This window comes from Chionomys nivalis, chromosome 7, assembly GCF_950005125.1.
Source record: "Chionomys nivalis chromosome 7, mChiNiv1.1, whole genome shotgun sequence".
Lineage (NCBI taxonomy): Eukaryota > Metazoa > Chordata > Mammalia > Rodentia > Cricetidae > Chionomys > Chionomys nivalis.
Window position 1 is genome coordinate 97,657,852 of NC_080092.1, and position 18,230 is coordinate 97,676,081.

At 55.0% G+C, this 18,230-nt stretch overlaps 1 protein-coding gene across 5 annotated transcripts in view; it reads left to right on the top strand.

The window, feature by feature from the left end:
- Nucleotides 1-18,230, top strand: part of Septin9 (septin 9) — a 160,741-nt gene that overhangs the window by 123,716 nt on the left and 18,795 nt on the right. The window contains exon 1 of one of the 5 annotated variants that reach the window (XM_057773860.1): nucleotides 4,114-4,337. The exons of 3 other annotated variants lie outside the window; for them this stretch is intronic. The gene's annotated coding sequence lies outside the window, so the exon portion shown is untranslated. Of the gene's footprint in view, nucleotides 1-4,113; nucleotides 4,338-4,677; nucleotides 4,839-18,230 lie in introns of those variants that run through there. One more of the 5 variants, XM_057773859.1, reaches the window with a different exon arrangement.

Here is an 18,230-nt window from a genome sequence, read left to right on the forward strand (position 1 = left end):
GCTAACATTTAAGTTCTGTGGATCAAAGGGGCTAGAGGGTCATATTAGTTTCTATGGCTGCTGACGTGAGTGCAGAAATTGTGCAGCTTGCAGCACCAGACATTACTGTGTTAAACCGGCCCACAGGACCCATGCCAAAGTGTGGGCTCCTACAGAAGGCTCCAGAGATCTGTCCCTGGCCTCTTCTTGCTCCTGTGGCTGTTGGCACACCTTGGCTTGTGGCCACATTGTTCAAATCTCTGCCTCTGTCACTTCCTGGTCACCTCATACCCTGTGATCAAACCTCCTCTCTCTCTTTCAGGTCAGGACAGCTGTGCTGGCATCTGGCCCATCTGGTCACTCTGTGCCGCTGTCTGCATTCAGATCCAAAAGTCACCTTGTCAGGTGAAGTCACAGCGCCCTTCAGGCCGAGGGCAGGACACCGGTCATTCTGCTGTGTCTCAAGGCATTATAGCTTTAAGACATAAAATGTTAAAATACATTGGGCCAAAAAGAGGAAAAAAATAATATATTTAAGTCTTTAAAAATATTTTTAAAGATATAGTCTCACGTGTTGCCCAGGCTTTCCTCCAAGGATGACCTTGAACTCTAATCCTCCTGCTTCTGTTATTTGCCACCACAGCTGGGTTACCATGGTACTGGGGAATTGGACCTATGGCTCTGTGTATGCCAGGCAAGCATCCTGCCAACTCAGCCATATTCTCAGCCCCATATTCACATATATTTCTACCTGGGCGGGGTGATATACACCTGTCACCATGGCACCAGGCAGGCTGAGGCGGGAGGACCTGGGGTTTGAGGCTATCTCGGGCTGACAGTGCACGGGGAATGTAAACGGGTCTCCCCCACCCCGCCCCTTCTCATACTCCCCCCACCCCACCCCTGCCCATACTCCTTCCACCCCACCCCACCCCTGCCCATAGTCCCCCCACCCCACCCCTGCCCATAGCAGACGTGGCCTGAGTACCGCGCAGCCAGCACCGTTCTGGTGCCAGCATCTTTTCATCACCGCTCTGGAAACCCCACATCTTAAGGAGCCAGCCCCATGTCAACCCCTCACCCTTGGCCGCCACTAGTCTGCTTTCTCTCTCTCTCTCTGAATTCTTTTTAAAGTGTGCTCCTATGTGACTTTAGAATAAATAAACACAGCTTGATGAGTTGGCGGTTGGAAGGATACCCATGGGGCGGAAGCCAATGTGTGGATGGAGACCCGGGCTCCGGAAGGCCAGGGGTGGAAGTAGCCTGGGTGTCCGTCACCCCTTCCTCTCTAGCTCTTTTCTAGGGGTCTTGGCCCGAGTGCCCACTTGCTTTCTGAATCCAGTTGTACATGACCCCAGGTATCTTCCTCACCCCCAAGTCTTCATCAGATCCAAGTTTTAGGGGTGTCTACTCAAAAAAAGTTCTGAGCTCCACACCGGGGAACATGCAGTGAGTCAGGCCAGCAGCTGCCCCCGCCCCCGTGACTTGGGTTAATCGTCCCTTCAAGCTCGTATGAACGCTAGGGCCATCCAGTAGAGAGCTGATGGTGTCTTTGGCACAGTCTGCAGGGTATGTGGCCAGGCATTCATTGAGTTGACTCCTTAAGAGAAACTCTCCTTCCTGACAGTGAACTTGGGGACACTGCTCTGGGGTCTGTGTTTGAGACTGTCTCGCATAGCCCATGCACATGAGTGCAGATGTGTAAATGGGTACATGCACATGAGTGCAGGTGTGTGTGTGTACATGCACATGAGTGCAGGTGTGTGTAAGTGTGTACATGCTCATGAGTGCAGATGTGTAAGTGGGTGCATGCAAATGAGTGCATATGTGTGTAAGTGGGTGCATGCACATGAGTGCAGATGTGTGTAAGTGTGTACATGCACATGAGTGCAGATGTGTGTAAGTGGGTACATGCACATGAGTGCAGATGTGTGTAAGTGTGTACATGCACATGGGTGCAGATGTGGGTAAGTGGGTACATGCACATGAGTGCAGATGTGTGTGTGTGCATGCACATGGGTGCAGATGTGGGTAAGTGGGTACATGCACATGAGTGCAGATGTGTGTGTGTGCATGCACATGGGTGCAGATGTGGGTAAGTGGGTACATGCACATGAGTGTAGATGTGTTAGTGGATACATGTACATGGGTGCAGATGTGTGTAAGTGGGTACATGCACGTGAGTGCAGGTGTATGTAAGTGTGTACATGCACATGAGTGCAGATGTGTGTAAGTGGGTACATGCACATGAGTGCAAATGTGTGTAAGTGTGTACATGCACATGAGTACAGATGTGTTAGTGGGTACATGCACATGAGTGCAGATGCCTGGAGAGAACAGAGAAGTCAGATCCCCTTGGAGCTGAAGTTTTAGGCAGTTGTGAACTGCTTGACATGGGTGCTGGGAACCAAACTCAGGTTTTCCTTCTGGACCGAAGTGTGCTTCCCCGCCCCCCCCCCCTCTGGTTTTCCAAGTCAGGGTTTCTCTGTGTAGCCCTGGCTGTCCTGGACCTCGCTCTGTAGACCAGGCTGGGCTCAAACCCACTGAAATCTGCCTGCCTCTGCCTCCAAGTGCTGGGACTAAAGGTGTGCACCACTACTGCCAGGCTCACAGTACGCATCCTTCCAGTCCCTCGATGTGTTTTTACGGGAGACCTGTGTTTCGGTGGGCTGTGTCTCCTCACCCCAAATGTGGCTTGTAAATCTGGTTCTAGAAGTGACCAGGGACTCCAAGTACACTCGTGAATCAGTGACCTTGCAGTGAGAAGAGTGACAGGGTGCCGTCATGCCCGCCTGTCCAGCACACAGGGCTGTCATGCCCCTGACACAGGCCTGGTTGCCGCTGAGGGTGTACCAGAGGAGTCAGTCAGATGCATTCTGGATTTCAGGATCTTGGCACGGAAAGGAAGAAGTGTGTGAAATATCGCTGCCATTTTCATGTCAATGACATCTTGAACTGATGATATTTTGGCTTTGTGAGATCAATTAAAACAGGGCACGTGATTCCTCACAGTTTCCCCCTGTGGTAGCTGGAAGTGTAAGGCTCCTTCTGTAACTTGCATCTTGGGCTTTGTGCCAGAGGGCCCGATGGTATTTGGATCACAGTCAGGGAGAGCCGAGAACCTCTCAACTTGTGGATGGACGGATGGACGTTTGGGAAAGCGACCCTTTATGGCCTGGGGCCCCCTTCATGATCTGGAGACCCCCATTTAATGGCGCTAGATGAGGGTCAGAGCAGTAGGAGGTGCTCTGTGCCGCTCACTTCCCAGGCCTGGAATCTCCAGAGCTGCCACAGGGGGCCTTAGAGAGGCTCTGGAGGGAGGAAGCTCTGTGTCCCCAAGAGGGAGAGTCAGCAGGACAGTGGGTGCTCAACTTTGACGTGGGTTGATAGGAATCCATCCTCCCGCACCCCGCGCCATCTTTTTCTGTACGGACTGCCAGGGTTTGATGACAGGAGGGTGGGAGGAAGTTAGACAGAAGTTAGACAGGGAGCGTCTCCTGGTTTGAAGGGACCCGCTGTTCTAGCTGTGACTGGAGTTGGTGTATCAGCTCCAAACAGGGAAGACAGATTCCCAAGATCTGCATGATGGCCCAGAGGCCTGGGGGTTCTGTGTTTCACTGGTAGAACAGAGCTGGACGGGGGTGGAATATGATTGTGTGCATATCTCGGGGAGCCTTTGGGACAGTTGTTCCTGAAGACTGGGACACTGAAGTCACATGGGGAAATCTGTCACTGGCCCTGAGGCCCCTCCAGAGTTACCAGAGGCTCCTCTCCACTTGAACTAATTGCTCCCTGCTCTGAGCAAACCTCCAATCCCACCCCAGCACTCTCAGTGTGGGAGCTGGCCTAGGGCCACAGTGGCCATGCCTGAGCCTGGGAGTGACTCATTCCAGGTCAGAGGTTATGGGGTCTGGCAGATCCCATCCTCCAGGCCCAGCCCTAGCCCCAGCCCCAGAAGTGTCAGCTCTTATCTTTGGACCCCCTGGCTCATCACTCTCAGGGTCCCAGAACATCACAGGGGTCTGTAAGGAGTGGGAGGGGCAGACTACTGACTCATTGCCCAGCCCCCAAGGAGGATCGGGAGCAGTGGGAAGAAGCAGGCGTCAGAATACATTCGGAGTCCCTGAGGCTCCAGAGCAGAGAGTCAGGGTGAGCCAGCCCCGGCCCAGCCCCAACCCAGCCCCAGCCCCCGGGGTCTTGCCTTTTTCTCCTGCTTCCCCCTCCTTTGGTTGCAGCCAGCAGAGCCCTCTTAAGCAGGGTGCCTGTGCTGTCTCAGTTTCCCAGAAGCCTCTGGGAGTCAGGGCTTCAGAGAAGGAGGTGAGCCCTACCAAAACACAGAAGGCTGCTTGAAAACCAAGGTGCGTGCCTGTTATCTGACCGGGTATGGGGTGGAGCCAGGCCGGGTACCATGCCCAGGGTCAATGGAAAGCCATCCTGGCTTGGAAGAGGTTGCATGGTTCTGGGCTGGCACAGATTTGGGCAAACACAGGTTAAAGGCTAGGGCCGCACGGCTCCAAGGTCCATCCTGTGTACCCTGTCATTTTCCTCTTAGTGGCCCAGACTGCTCCTTGGTGTGTTGAGCGCGGAGGCCTTAGGCTCACCCTGCCGCTGTCGCCTGCAGCCGGTGCGCCTCTCCCCGCCTCCTCGTCCCCTCGCCCTGCCCCTCGGAGCAGTTCCCCAACAAGCCTCCCTCTGCAGGCCGTCCTGAGCCCTCCTACCTCTCTGCCCCACACTCTGGGAGGCTCCTTGTTCCGAGGCCACAAAGCCCCTTTGATCCTCTGCTCGGCTCCGAGCCATGTGACCCGGTGGGCGGGCCGCAGCGCTCCAGCGTCCAGGCAGCCCGACTTTCAGCTGCTGGGGTGAGTCCTCGCTCTTTGTTCTTCCACCCTCTCACAGCCTGCTCCGGGGGCCTTCAGGTGGTGGGGCCCGCCTGGCTGGCCCCGATGGGTGCAGTGGGACTGGGATCCAGGTAGCCTTGGAGCCTGGGGGCTCTGGCTGGCAGCTCAGTCCTGGGTTCCTAGGAGAATGGGTGGCGGGATGCCGGGTCTCCACGCGGGAACCAGATTTTCGATCGCAGAATAGAAGAAAAAGGGACATTGTGTGGTCACAGCTATCTTTTTGTAAACGTTTGGCCAACTCTGCTGAGTGATGGGAGTGTCTTGAAGCACGTTGCCCCCACAAGGGGCTTCTGATATCCAGCCAGGGCAGAAGGAGAGGTGAACTGGATGCTTCTTGCAAAAATCTCTCTACCCAGAGTTATCAGCTTCTAAGAGTGGGCGGCTTCCAGCGCTGGCTGGAAATTAGTTATTGCCAGCTCTTAGAAAGGTGGCAAACCAGAGACCGCAGGGGTGAACCGTGATGGGTACCCCACCATCAAATATGTGTACCGCCCATTGGCTTGGGGTTCTTGAGATGTGTGCTGAGCCCAGGAGGGTGTTGCTGGGTGGGGTGGGGGTTTGGTATGCATCTGTTTTGCTAGAGAATGTGCGATGGGGGTGTCTGCCTTCTGGAGCCATGTGTTGGAACCTGTGCTGTGTGTCAGAGCCAGGGCAGGCAGTGTCCTCAAGCAGGGTTTGCAGCTAAGACCATGCGAGGGACCCCAGCCAGCACAGAGAGTGGTCGCTGGCACCCAAACACAGAGGGACAGCAGCAAATGCCTGAAGACCGCCTAAGCACCCCCCACCCCCACCCCAGTTCTTAGGAAAAGCTGCCGGTTCTTGGTCAGAGGCCTGGGGAGCAGTATGTCTGCTCCCCGAGAGAAGTGTGAGATTCCTTTCTTTGAGAAAAATGGACCGCCGGGAAAAAGCTCAGGAGCGGGTTCTGGCCACTCTGTGTTGGGCAGAGATGGAATTTGGTTGGGATCTCATGTGGAAAATCCAGGGGACAGCAACGTTCTCGGCAATGGTGTGGGGTCTCCTTCATTCACACTTGGCTTCTAGCTTCATGGGGCTCTTGGGGCATTTCTACACGATGTCTATCACTCGCCTTGCTCAGCTTCCCTTGGCAGCCAGGGGCTCCTTTTCAGCAAATAGGGAAAATGTGCTTATTAAACCTCTGGATAGGCAGCCAGCCTCCACCCGAGGCCTGCTTGGAAAGGTGGCTCATCCTTCTCTTCTTGGGTCTCTTTTGTGGTATGGGGTAGCTACAGAAGGAAGCTTTGAACTCATAGCAGTCCTACTGCCTCAGCCTCCTGAATGCAGGGATTTATAGGTGTGTAGCACAATGCCTGGGTAGGACCCAAAATGGGGTCCTGAGTTGTGACTGACCTGGCCCGTCCCTTCAGACCACTGGTCATTTCCATATTGGTTCACCCCAGGTTCTGTGCCATCTACTGTTTCTACGGGGTAGCCCCTGTGGGCCATCACGGTGACAGCTGAGCTGGTACGAAGAAGAACCTACTGTGTGTGGGGTGGTGACGACCCTAGGTGGAAGCCAGCTCCTGTGAGGAGGAGGCCGGATTCCCAGGGCCACATGTAGCAAGTGTGAGACAAGTCCCATCATGCCAAGTCCAGGAGGAGCCTTCTTGGGCCTATGGTGTCTTCTGAGCCCCAGACCCGCTATCCCTAGCTGTGGGAAGGGCTCTGGGACCTTGCCGCAGGAGCCCGCTACTCATTGGGCAACCCCAGTACTGTTGCCTGTGCTCCCCACCCCCTCCCTTCCCTGCCACAATATCCTCCCCAACTTCCTGTTATGTCAATGCTCTTGTCAGATATGGTGGCTCTGCTCGGGGCCGAGGCCCCCTTGTACAGAGAGGGCCCCGCGGCCTGGGGGCGGCACAGATTCCCTGCCTGTGTCAAAGGTCTCTAGGAAGCCGGCACCGAGGCTCCATTTCCGCTCTCCCATTCCCCACACAGCACAGTCTCTATCTGCTTTCCCACACCACCCCGGAAGTTTCTAGGCTTCCTCTCTCACTCCCTGACCCTGTGTGTGGGAAGAAAGCTTTATTTTAATGCAAATAGGCAAAACCCATTGACTGTTGGGGCAGAGGCTAGGTGGGCCTCCTGCCTCCTTACCATCCCCCCATCTTAACCATCCCCCCCCCCCACCTTCACCATCCCCTTCACCGTAGACTAGGCCAATATTGCCAGGTCCTCCGCCAAGAGTGTCCGACTTCCTCCAGTTTGGTCTTTAGAGGTGTTTCCAGTCAACTCCCCCTGTAGCCGGCACCTCTTCAGACTCCGCTCCCAGCATCAAGCTTTGATTTGTTTATTGAGTGCCCGCTCTGTTCCTTGGGCAGGTAGAGACCTGCCCTCAGGAACTCCTGAGCCTTGGCCTCTTTCCCAAGGACGACTTCTCAGGGTGGCTGCTGTGCAGAAGTTGCATGCTCTACGTTTTGTGAGTGGAGTGGGGCTGGGGCTCCTACCTGCATCTGGGGAGGTGGGCGCTTCTGCACTCTGCCCCGCAGACCTCCGCCTGCAGGGTTTCTGTGGCTGCAGGAATCCCCACCCCACCCTCTTGGCTGTACGCTGAGCCTGCCTTGGTGCGTGAGGGTGCTGGTGGTTCGCCAGCCTCTTCAGTCTGCTCTCTGCTATGCATCCAGAGGAACTCACCATCCCAGGCTGGGAGCCTGGTCAAGAGGGCTTTGGACTAAGACCACGGAGCCTGATCTCATCTCCCTGCAGCCTCCCTGAGCTGCTGTCCGCACTCATCTGGTGCCACTGCCCACCCCTGCAGGATGAGCTCACCCTCCTATTGTACCCAGCTCACTTCTTCCCGCGGTTGGGGCCTTGGCTTCCTTTAGGAAGGGTGGCGAAAGACACAAACCCATGGGGCCGGTGAGATGGCCCACTGGGCCAAGATACTTGCTGTCATGCTGGGTTGTGGTGGTGCACCTCCTTTAATCCCCGCCCTCAGGAGGCAGAGGCAGGCAGGTCTCCGAGTTTGAGGCCAGCCTGGACTACAGAGTGAGTTCCAGGACAACCAGGCCTACACAGAAAAGCCCCGTCTCGAAAAACAAAACAAGATGCTTGCTGTCAGCCTTGGCAGTGTGAGTTCTGTCCCTGAACTCCACAGGGTAGAAGGAGAGAACTGTCACCTCTGACCTTTACACATGCACTGTGCCATCACACACACACACACACACCACACACTAAATTTTTCTTTAAGATACAAGGCTATTGACTAGCCGTGGGGCTAGGGCAGCTGGCTTAGGTACCATCTACAGATATTTTAATATGTGTACAGTGGGTGGCTCTTGCTCTGGACTCCGCCCCCTCCTAATTGCTTAGCATCTTCCTGAAGCCAAGAGCTGTTGGGGGGGCACCCTGAGGTGCTGGCCACTTGAGGACCGATACCAAGTCACTGACACTCAGTCTTCCTAATTGACACTCAGTCAATTGCAGGTCCCCATCCTGGGACTGACATCTCACCCTGATCTGTGAGTTATTTGAGGCAGGGACTCGACTAAACTACCCTCTCTGCCCAGGGATGGTCTGTATTTCTGATCCTCCTGGGGACTGAGCCCAAGGCTTCGTCCATGCTAAGTAAGCACCCCATGCTAAGTGAGGACCCCACTAGCTGAGCTGTAACTCCGCCTCCTTTTTGGTGATTCTGTGACCTAGGCTGGCCTCTTGCCTTAGCCCCCCATGTGGTGGAATGACAGGGGTGTGCCACCATGCAGGGTTTCCTGCGTTTGGGTGCTGGGCCCCCAGCATGCCTTGGTCACCAGAGGTCATGGGGACAGTTGTGCTTTCACAGTGGACCGCTCTCAGAACTCTGTCCTTATCAGGACCTCTTATCTCCCAGGCCTAGTTTCCAGGTGCCTGTCACCACTGGAGGGGGAGATAAGATAGGTCCTGCCAGGCAAGCCTCCTCCAGCTAGAGTGCCCCACAGGTCTCCTGGCCTGGTCTGGCCCTGAATGTGGCTGTAGCTGGCCCTCCTGTTCGGTGGCGATGTTAGTGTCCTGCCTGCCCTTCTCAGTGGCCACTAAGGTTTATCAATTTCTGTGTCCCCATTCTGGAATGACCTAGGTGCTCACTTGGTTAATGTTTGAATGAATGAATGGCCAGCCTTGTGTGACCTCAGGTTTTCTGCTTCGATCCAAATGTTCTGTGGTTCCACCAAGGTTAGCTCAGAGACCTTGTGGGGGTTTTTCCTCCCTGCCTTTCTCCCATAACTATAAGCTTGGTGGCTTGGTGATTGACATCTCTGTAGGGGTGCCTGGCTTTTCTGCTTAGTGTGTGTACATGTGTATGTGTATGCGTGCACACACAACACACACACATGTGCATGTGCGTGTCAAGCTTGGGGGCTATCTCGCTATATTTTTGTATTTTGGCATAGGCCTCATCACTTTTACCTGGAGCTTACCCACTCAGCCAGGCTGGCTGTCCAGGAACAAGAACCCACCTGCCTCCTTCCCAGTTCTGGGATTACTGGGATTACCAGGGCTCACCACACACCTGTCTTTCAGTGTGGGTTCTGAGGGATCCGACTCCAATCCTCATGCTTGTGCCGGAAGCCCTTGGCCCAGTGAACTGACTCCCCAGCCCTGAGCCTCCTCTTTATCAAAGGATGAGCCAAGCTTTCTTATTATGCAAACTTGCTTAGGCTGTGGATGATCTTCCCCCTTTGAGCCGCCCTGGGCAGAGTCAAAATCCCCAACAACCTGAGGGGCTGATTCTGTGTCTCTGCCTCCATGTGGGAAGGTTGGCCTGGCTCCCAGGGACCCAATGAACCCAGTGGCATCTAGGAGAGTTGTGACTTCCTCTTGCTAGTGACTTCTAGAGCGTGTGCCCAGTGCAGAACGTGTGTTGGGAGGGAGGAGGCTGTTGTCCCTGCCAGTTGGACCTTTGGCTATCAGTTCAGCCACTACCGTGCCAGGCCCTTCTGGACAGTGGCAGAGTTGTGACATTCTCCAGTGTATTTTCCACCCGAGTTTATTGGGTGCCCACCTTGACTCTTATACTTAGTACCCCAAAGATGCTGAGAATCCTGGAAGGCAGAAAAGAGGGTGGCTCAGCTCCCAGAGAGTGGAGCATCCTGGGTAAAGCCTGAAAGCTTGATAAAGTAAGGTTAGCTCAACATAGAAGACCTAAAGTCAAGACATGGGAGCCTGCTTTGGCTCCAGTGAAGGTTTGTTTAGAAAGGTGAAGAGGAGAGAGAGTGGGGGAGGGGCAGAAGCTTCCAACCCATTGCAGGGTGGTTGAGAGACCCATTGTGGGTCAGGAGACCAGGGTCAAGGTACTGGGGCTGCCTCTGCTGTGGGACATGTGACAGGTCCCTGAAGGACCCAGGCCAGTGTCTTGTGAGCTTCGAGACTAACTCACTGCAACCTTTAACACTGGAGTGGTTCACCCGTCACCCTAACAGTCTGGAGGTAGAGGCATGAAGAACGTGAGTTTGAGGTTGACCTAGGCTACATGATGAGACCTGGTCTCAGTGCTCTCCCTTAAGGATATACGTGGCGTGAGGACGTATACATTTCGGAATTGTGCGGCCAGGTTCTGTTCCTCTTGCTAACTTCATATGGTTGACTTGGGTGACAGCTCCATGAAGCTTTCCCAGGGTGAATGGAGCTAGTCCAGTTTATTCACATAGAATATAGAGAGTAGAGGTCTAAGTGCCTGGGCTGCAGCTGCTGCTGAGCACCAAGCACACAAGATAGGTCTTCCAGAAGTTTCTGCACCTATTGGGTAATAAATCCCAGGGCGTGACGTGGAGGTGGCGCCTGGGGCCCTAAGATTTCAACTGTGCTGGAGCCAAGATAGTTCTGGTGTGAGACAGCAGGGCAGGGAGGGGCTGCTCGGGGTTTCGCAGCTTAGGTGTGTTCATGGGGTAGAGGAGAACTTTGAGAGTGTGGGTCCCAGGATCCTGGAAAGCAAGTAAGAAAGTGTCTGGGGTACCCCCACAACCAACAGCTACTTTGAAAGCTGGTGTCCCAAGTGCCACTCCCCCACCACCCTCCCTCAGACCTTGCCTGCTTCCTACTCACCCAGGAACAGCCAGGCTGCTCCCAGACTGGCTGTCAGCTGTTCTCCTGCACCCGCCTCCTAGCCTCCTCAGTGTTAACTGTAGTCTGGACTCCCAGTGGCACCTCCTATAGCACCCTGAGACTGCCCTGAGGGCCACAGCCACCTTGCTCTGCTTTCCCTGGTTCACAGATGAAGGGCCGTGGAGCGTCTGTCCCATGTAGGACAAGCCAAGGTGACTGCCCCCAGCCAGGCCCACTGACAGATTCAAGAGGAGACACGGGACACAGGTGGCTTCCCTGCCTGGGTGGCACTGTCGGTCTCTGTCTGCTGAGGCAGCAGTAGAGCATTCTCCGCTCCTAGTTCATTGGATCTGAGGGTGCTGACCCTCCGAGAGGCCTGGGAGTTTGGGGTGGTATAGGAAGTTATGGACACCCCTATGTTGTGCCTTGTTAAGTCTCCAGACCATCCAGAGGCCCTAAAAGGTGGGCTCACCCCACTCTTGGGAGGAGGCCATGCCCTCCTGGGGTTTAAGGCCCCTGTTGGGGGCCCAGCAGCCCCTGCTTCTGGATCCCTCAGCTCTGGGTTCAGGGAGCTGCAAGGCCTGGGCTCTTAGTCTTTGGACCGGGAACGAGAGGGAGGTTTTCCCTAGTGTCGTTACTGCCCAGAGACGTTGGAACCTACAATTAGTCCTTTCCTGTGTGTCTGGCTGTTTCTATTGCTGCCCTCCTTTATTTAAAAGTGTCTTTTGGGACTTGACTGACTCCAGTCTATGGCACACAGGGACACTTTAAAATCCACAGACCTTTCTGAGCATGACCACGAGGAGGGGGCTGGTGAAAAGGCAAGACACTCGGAGCCCATTCTCACGGGGGCTGCACATGGGGAGGTTGTCCCTGTGGGAGCCACACAGTCCTGTTCGTGGGGCTGCAGGCTAGGCATGGACAGCTATGGGTGAGGTGGACACTGCCCACTCGTGTGTTGAGAATGTGCCCACACTGCCAGGCCATCGTACAGTTGTTGTTGTTTTTGAGACAGGGTTTCATGTCGCCTAGTTGCCCCAAACTCACTATGTAGCTGAAAATGACCTCACACTTCTGAGTCTTAAGTGCAGGATTGTCTAGTGAGGCCAGCAGATTCTGTGCGCATCACAGTTCTCTAGAGAAGCAAGTAGAGAAAGGATGGACAACCCCCTCATACACTCAGGGTGCCCAATGGGTCCCTGAACCTCCATAGACCTGAACCACATGTGTGCTGGTTTTTTTCCCTGTGCAATTGTACCTCTTTTCATGGAGGAAGGATGCTCCATTGTAGGGTGGGACCGTATTTTGTGTCTATGGCCGTCAGATGAGGACCCTTAGGCCAGCGTCCACTTTGGGGCACTATGAGTGCTTCTGCCGTGAGTATCGAGCACAGGTCATGTCCTCCCCCCCCCCCCCCCCCGGTCCCATGTCTGTTTCCACCTCTCTTGGGAAACTGCTGGTTCACATGACCAGTGTTTCTAAGCCAGGTACCTGAGGATGGCCCTGGCCTGGTGAGGGCCACCATGCTTGCTCCAGCTGCCTCTGAGCAGCCCCTCCTTCTCCCTTTCTCTCGAGGGGTCACCCTCAGGGTGCCCTGAGCCTCCCTGTGTCCCCAGAGGCTGAGGAGTGTGGTGAGGGGCACAGGTGGGAAGCAAAGAGCAGGCCCCTGATTCTGGATTCCTCTGCCGGTCCAGGGCCCAGAAAATGGTGGCGAGGGGAACTGAAGGCTGCGTGTGTTCTGTCTTCCTTGCAGGAGGCGGTGGGCCAGGGTTGATGGCAGGTACAGTGGGAGAGAAGTGGACAGGAGGGCCTACTATGACTTAGGTCTCTGGTACCCAGACATGGAGGGAGAGGAGCAGCAGACACACAAGGACGGCCAACTTCCGGTTTCTTCCTTAAACTGGAAATTTTTCCAACCTTTTAATTCTTTAACTGACAGAGAAAGCTCATCTGATCAAGATGTCTAGATGGGGTGGGGTGAGGTGAGGACGGACTCTCCTGAGTGCAGCACACACATCCCTCCACCCCACACACCTTACAGGCCTCAACCCAGGGAAGCAGCCTTCCTAGGGGAGGTGCAGTGTATGCAGGAGAGAATGGAGTCCATGGGGCCACGATCTGTGGGGAGCATTTCTGGACTGTTTGGTTACCCTCACCACCACCACCACAGAGTAAACCAAAAAATAAATGAGAACCATCCAACCACAGGCAATGTGAAGTTCGTGCTCCCCCCTCGCTCCCCGCCACCTGCAGCACCCCCATCCTTCTGTGACTGTGTCCCACCCCTGCGTCCGCTTTTTAGGGACAGCCAACTTGGAAGGCCCATTGGGCACAGCTTCCAGAAGTTTGCCAGGGCCCCTCCTTCTGTCTCCAGCCCTTGTTGTTCCTGGAGAAATTACCATATGAATGTTGTTTCTTCCCAGAGCCAGGGTTGAAGGGGCCCTGGGAGAAGACAGGCTCCCAGGCTGCAGGTTCCGGCTCTGGCTGAGGACCATCCAGTGGAAGCTGTGTAGAGTTTTCCTGGAGGTCGGTTGCTTACATCCCATAATAGGTCTGGCTCAGTCCTGGCTCTGGGAAGAGGTGGAGGAAGAAGCTGGGGGTGCCGGGGATGTGAGCTGGGAGGGGGCATGGTGGACCCCAGCAGCTTGGAGACCCCTGTACCTCCTCATTGAGTGGTCTGTCATTGTTGGGTTCTGAGAACCGTGTTATTCGCAGCCTTCTGTGATGTCGCTAATTACTGTTTGAATACGGACTGGGAGGGCAGCTGTGTGAAGCCGTGCAGTGACTGTGACTGGCTGGTAGACTGTAGAGAGCCACACACACAAGGCAAGTCTGCCCAGTGACTGTTCAGGCAGCGCCGATGGCTCGGCTTGATGTGTGTGTGTGTGTGTGGGGGGGTGGTTTCCATTGAGTTCTTTATTATGTCTCAACCACTGATTCTCTTTGCAACCTGTGTGAACCGTGCTGAGATCTGGGCTGCCAGACATACTGTCTCATGGTTTTCCCTGCTCTAGTTATAAAATATCCAAAGCATCAGTGTCTCTGGAAGAACCAGGTAACAGTGCTATTTCTTCTAGACAGTGCTTAGTTGATGGTCATGTGACAAATCCCAATATGGGGCATAGTAGGCCAGGTTTCACTGAATGGGACAAAAGTGTTCTCAGTGATGGAGGCCCAGGTGAGGGCCCTGTCCTCTATTGCTGCCTGCTTGCCCTGCTGTGGTGTCTTCTCTCGCTCAGGTCTGAACCCTGCTGTGAGTGCTTTCCCGAGCCCTGGCATTGGCCTTAAGGTGACATGGAGAGGAGACTAAAGCCCAGCCAGGGGTCACCCTGACCCCCAGTCTCTCATCTCACCTTTGACCCCATCAATACTTCTGAGCAGTTTTCCTCAGCAGACCCTCATTTAATTTTCCTGGGACATCTCTTCCTTAGTGTGCTCCCTTCCTGGGCTCTATTCAGCTCCCACAGGTGACAGCATCCGAAGTTGTTACTATCACATTTGGGTGCCGGAGCACACACACAGATTCATGCGTGTGCACACACGTGCCCTGGGAAGGCACGAGTGAACACTTTGTTTAGGAGGCCTGGGAGGGGGTGGGCAAGCAGGCTGACGGGGGAACAGAGAAAGAGGAGGTCCTGAGGAAAGGGAAGCAGGTGGTCATGCCAAACGCCCAGCCATCCAGTCGTTCGCAGTGTCCTGCGCCTCGGATGTCACGAACAGTCAAGGCACTGTGCAGCATAGGAAAGCAGGGAAACCCACCAGCATAGATCAGCAGCCCTGGGAAGATGACGGCAGCAGCCCTGAGAAGGGGGTGTCCCAGCAGCAGCAGGGAAAGAATGTTCTAGACAGGCTGACGCTGAGGAGCCTCGTTTGAAGATCTGAGAGGAGCCTGGAAGGCGTCTGTATGTTTGGAAAGTGGAGGGGGTGGAGTGTGCATTTTACTGACAACAGCTGCATGAGTCGTGGGTTCTGTAGCTGTCACCCTCTGTCTTCGTTGTCTCATGAGAGGATATCGCCTCGTTTGATGCGTGAGGATGCAATGGCATGAAACTCATTTATTCACTCAGCCCCTCCGTCCCGTGGTGTGCCAGAGGTGGGAGAAGGTAAAGAGCCTGGATTCCTGCATTGCCCTGGGTGCTTTGGACGCCAGCTGTGGTTTGAAGCAGAGACAGAGTCAGATTAGGGTGTGTGTCAGAACTGCCCTTCTGGGGCTGGGGCGACAGTTCTGTGGGCAAAGCACAAGCCGAGTTTGGCTCCCTGGGACCTGTGTCATGGCCAGGTACAGACGTGCAGGAACGTGTGATCTCAGTGCACCTGGGAGATAGGATGTCAAAGCTAACAGCATATGCAGCCTTGAACGAGAGACCCTGCCTGGATTTGTGGTGATGGCAAGGAAGGGCACCATGACGCAGCGGCTGGATGGCTGAAGGTGCCGTTTCCAGTAGTGAGGGGATGGGGTCGGAGGTCATGCACATTTCCAGGTGGTTCTTGCACACACAGACCTGGACAGGGTTGTGGCCATAGATAGCAAATGCCTCCCTTGTACAAGACCTGGCACCAAGAGCCTTGGAACTTGCCTACTGAGCCACGATGAGCATTTATCTATCTGCCCACCTCTATACCCATTCCCCCACTCACCCACCCATCCACCCACCCATCCATCCATCCATCCATCCACCCACCTATCCATCCATCCATCCACCCACCTATCCATCCATCCATCCACCCACCCACCCATCCATCCATCCATCCACCCACCCACCCACCCACCCATCCATCCATCCATCCATCCACCCACCTATCCATCCACACACCCACCCACCCATCCATCCATCCACTCACCCCCCACCCCCCCAAACATCCGTCCGTCCATCCATCCATCCATCCACCCACCCACATATCCATCCATCCATCCATCCCCCCAAACATCCATCCATCCATCCACCCACCCACATATCCATCCATCCATCCATCCATCCATCCCCCCAAACATCCATCCATTCATCCACCCACCTATCCATCCACACACCCACCCACCCATCCATCCATCCATCCACCCCCCACCCCCCAAACATCCGTCCATCCATCCATCCATCCATCCACCCACCCACCCACCCATCCACCCACCCACCCACCCACCCATCCATCCATCCATCCATCCACCCACCTACCCACATATCCATCCATCCATCCATCCATCCATCCATCCATCCATCCATCCCCCCAAGCATACATACATACATACACCCACCCACCCACCCACCCATCCATCCACCCACCCACATATCCATCCATCCATCCATCCACCCACCCACCCACCTATCATCCACCATCCATCCGTCCTTATCCTCAGTTCAGATAGTATTTGACACTGCTGGCTTGTCCTTTTGGGTACTATCATAGGCTGTCACGATGCATTTGCCCCACTCAGTCCATTGACTCTCCTCAGAGAAGTCTTTTGGACATCTGAAAGTCCTCCCTGAGGCAGACACAGTTGGGTGGGCCACCTTCTAAGCTGAGACTCAGGGATTGTGTACAGAGGTCTGCAGGTCCCCAGACTAGTGGCTGGAATTCCTGAGTGTTAGAGCCTCCCTAAGGCAGGGATCTGGGGCCACAGGTGGGAGCCACTCATCTCTGTGTTCTCCTGCCTTCTTGGACAGTCAGAGGTTTCTTCTTTAAGGGGTCCTGTGGTCAGGCTACCTTGCACCATACCGAACTAGCTTCTCTCTGGCCCTTAAGACTGTCTTTAGTCCCTTCCCCCTCTGAAGGTGAGCCAGACATCAGGAAGCCTTCGTCGGTCTCAGCGTACCTGCACAGGTGGGACCTGTCTGGTATCTCTGGGGTGAGGCCTTTGTCCACAGGATTTCTGGCAGGGGGACTTTGTCTGCTTGTTGTTATTTCAAGTGACTTCATAAATTGGGGGAGCCTTTGCCCATGTTTCACACTCCCCAAGCTCTGGTGTATATCAACAACTGACAGCCTGCTGATAGGAGAAGGGTCAAAGGGTAGGGAAGCAGTTCTGTCCCCTCTCCCCTTGGGGGACATCACTGATAAGAAGAAATTCTTGTAATAAATGGGCAGTGTCCACCAGTCCGTGGCAGGGCGGGGGTGATTGAGTGCGCTCTCTTCCACCCCCTTCTTTCTCTGTCGACATTTGCCAAGAGCAAAGGGCATCTGTGGCCCAGCAGCCAGGAGGACATTTCAGTGGGGTCCCGGGTAGGGCCGGATCTTTGCAGCTGTTGCAGTTAGGGATTTCCGGGGGGCGAGCAGAGTCAGGGCTGCCTTCCTGATTCTGCCCTGTGGCAGACTACTGCAGGGGTGGGGCCAGGAAGAGGGCCCTCCCTCCGACCCAGGAACCTGGGGGCTCCGCAGGGGTCTTGGTGTGGGGTTGGAAGTATGCAGTGGCTTTTGAGGAAATAAATGAGGAGGGCTTGCAGGTTGGAGCCTGCCCTGAGCTAAGATTGATGTCTCAATAGGCCCAGCCTAGTGAGAAATTGAAAAGGAAGACCAGAAGAGGCCTCCTTAGAGGGGGTGGGGCGCCCCTGGACTTGGTCCAAGTTCTCCTCTGTGGATTGGGGCCAATTGAAACCACGTTGGCAGAAATACAGGACTCCTTGAGAGTCCTCCCCACAATAGAGGGGAGGTTGGGGGAGGGGAGCTTGGCTGGCAGCCAAGGGGGGGGGACCCTACTCCCATCTTTGGGATGCTTAGGGCCTCTGCCTCTCCACACCTCCCCACCCTGCCCCCGTTGAATGAAAGAGGAGCCGGTGGGACTGAGGCAAGCCTCTCTGTCCCTCCCAGGCCCTCACCGGTCACAAGGTCACGGGCATCTCCCAGCAGAGAACAGCTTGCGGAAACCACATCAGGGCAGTGTTAAGTCCCCTCTTGGAACTTGGACTGGGGAAGGCCCTCCATCTGGGAGAGGTGGGAAGCTCTCCCTCTGCTCAGCTCTCTCTCTGCAGAGGCCAAGGAGTTGTGTTGGGTTTCAAAGTGGGGTCTGGTGGGAGGGGGCAGGGGGAGGAGTTTCATATTTCTGGCATTCATGTTCTTAACCAGACTCCAAGGAGACACTTCCTGCCCCAAACAAAGTGTGAAGTGTAATTCGATTTTGACTTACTTATCAAATTAGATGAGCCATGTGCTTTTTAAAAATCCGGCCTTTGAAACTGGGCACATGAATTTGCAAAATTCAACCATTTGTATGCGGTGTTTCCATCCTTGGAACAAGACAGGAAGCTGCCTATGACATTTATGAGCCGTGCAGGGTGCTCCAGGGAGTCAGCAGGGACAGGGTGCAGCGCAAGGCAGCCTTGAGAA